General features: G+C 52.6%; 1 pseudogene; it reads right to left on the reverse strand.

Moving 5' to 3' along the window:
• Window positions 1–446: 446 nt before the first annotated feature.
• On the reverse strand, window positions 447–1,349 carry LOC120364695 (protein lin-28 homolog A-like; annotated as a pseudogene).
• Window positions 1,350–2,275: the final 926 nt, after the last annotated feature.

Below are 2,275 nucleotides of genomic sequence, written 5' to 3' on the forward strand. Positions count from 1 at the left end.
TTCACCATGTTGACCAGGTTGGTCTCGATCTCTCGACCTCGTGATCCACCCGCCTCGGCCTCCCAAAGTGCTGGGATTACAGGCTTGAGCCACCGCGCCCGGCTTATACATCCTTCTTTAAAAGGAAAACAACTTTCCTAACCAGGCCACTTTCAAAAGTCGGAAATTCTGGGGATGGAGCCTCAGATAAAGTGTGCGGGTTGTAGGGTGATTCCCTCCTCAAATGCAAGAGAACTCTCACTTGCATTTGCACAGAGCATGGATGGAGTTCCTTTGACTCACCCTTTCCCCCAACCTAGAGGGAAGAAAGGGTTGCGAACCCCAGCCTGAGATATATGGCAGTGCCAACTAGCCCCGATGCACCCTATTCCCACTTTCTCCACTCTGCCTGCTCCTCGAAACTTCCTGATAGCAAAAGAATAGCCCCCACCCACTGGGGCTCAATTCTAGGCCTCCGGGAGCAGGGCAGGGCTGTGGATTTCTTCTTCCTCCCAGAAGTATGTTGGCTTTCCCTGTGTGCTAGGGGCCTGCTGGGCCTTCAGTGAACATGAGGCTACCATATGGCTGATGCTCTGGCAGAAGTGGCACTTCCTGGGCTGGGGTGGCAGCTGCATTCCTTGGCACGATGGTCTAGACCCCCACAGTTGCAGCACCTGTCTCCTTTCGATCTAGGCTTCTGCATGTTCTTCCCCTTTGGCCGCCTCTCACTCCCAATACAGGACACCCCACCAGGTCCAGTGACACGGATGGATTCCAGACCCTTGGCTGACTTCTTTTTTTTTTTTTTTTTTGAGACGGAGTCTCGCTCTTGTTACTCAGGCTGGAGTGCAATGGCGCGATCTCGGCTCACCGCAACCTCCGCCTCCTGGGTTCAGGCAATTCTCCTGCCTCAGCCTCCTGAGTAGCTGGGATTACAGGCACGAGCCACCATGCCCAGCTAATTTTTTGTATTTTTAGTAGAGATGGGGTTTCACCATGTTGACCAGGATGGTCTCGATCTCTCGACCTCGTGATCCACCCGCCTCGGCCTCCCAAAGTGCTGGGATTACAGGCGGCTGACTTCTTAAAGGTGAACTCCACTGCCTCACCCTCCTTCAAGCTCCGGAAGCCCTCCATGTGCAGCTTACTCTGGTGCACAAAGACGTCCACTGGGGGGTCAAGCGTGACCCCAGCGCGGGCAGTCATGGACAGGAAGCTGAATCCCATGCACACGTTGAACCACTTACAGATGCCTGCACCGTGCAGCAGCTGAGGCTCGTCCGCCGCCGGGGCCGCATCCTCCGGCACCTCCTCGGGCGCCTCGCCTGGGCGCAGCCACCTGCAAACTGTTGGTTGGACACGGAGCCCATGGTAGTCGGCTGAGCCCATGGCCCCGGGCCCCTGGTCGGGCGGCTGCCGGCCCCAGAGAAGTCCGAAGGCCAAAAATAACTTCTTAAGACTCTCCAAATACAAAGCTCTATTCAAAACATTCATGAATTTAACTCCATCAAAATTAAAGATTTTTTGACTAGCCTTAAAAAAAATTAAGGATTTCTGGTCGGGTACAGTGGCTCATGCCTGTAATCCCAGCACTTTGGGAGGCCAAGGCGGGAGGATCACTTGAGGCCAGGAGTTCAAGAGCAGCATGGCCAACATGGTGAAATCCCATCTCTACTACGAAAGTTAGCCAGTTGTGGTGGCACATGCTTGTAATTCTAGCTACTCAGGAGGCTGCAGCAGGAGAATTGCTTGAACCCAGGAGGCAGAAGTTTCAGTGAGCCAAGATTGCACCACTGTACTCCAGCCAGGGTGAAAAAATAAGGATTTCTGTTGCATAAGAGCCCTCAGAGACAATGTTGACAGGTGACTGAAATAACTCCTTCGGCCAGGCACGGTGGCTCAAGCCTGTAATCCCAACACTTTGGGAGGCCAAGGTGGGTGGATCATTTCAGGTCAGGAGTTCCAGACCAGCCTGGCCAACATGGCAAAACCCCATTTCTACTAAAAATACAAAAAATTAGCTGAGCATGGGTCATGTGTCTGTAATCCCAGCTACTCTGGGGGTTGAGGCAGTAGAATCACTGGAACCTGGGAGGTAGAGGTTGCAGTGAGCTGCGATCGCACCACTGCACTCCAGCCCAGGAAGCAGAGCAAGATTCCATCTTAAACAAACAAACAAACAAAAAATTACGAGATATCATTCTATGGCCACAGGGTTAGTCAAAATTCATAAGCTGAATAATGCCAACATTTGGTGAGAATGTGGGCAGACAGAAATTCTTGGTCCTCTGTAGGC

This window comes from Saimiri boliviensis, chromosome 6 (assembly GCF_048565385.1).
Source record: "Saimiri boliviensis isolate mSaiBol1 chromosome 6, mSaiBol1.pri, whole genome shotgun sequence".
Taxonomy (NCBI): Eukaryota; Metazoa; Chordata; class Mammalia; order Primates; family Cebidae; genus Saimiri; species Saimiri boliviensis.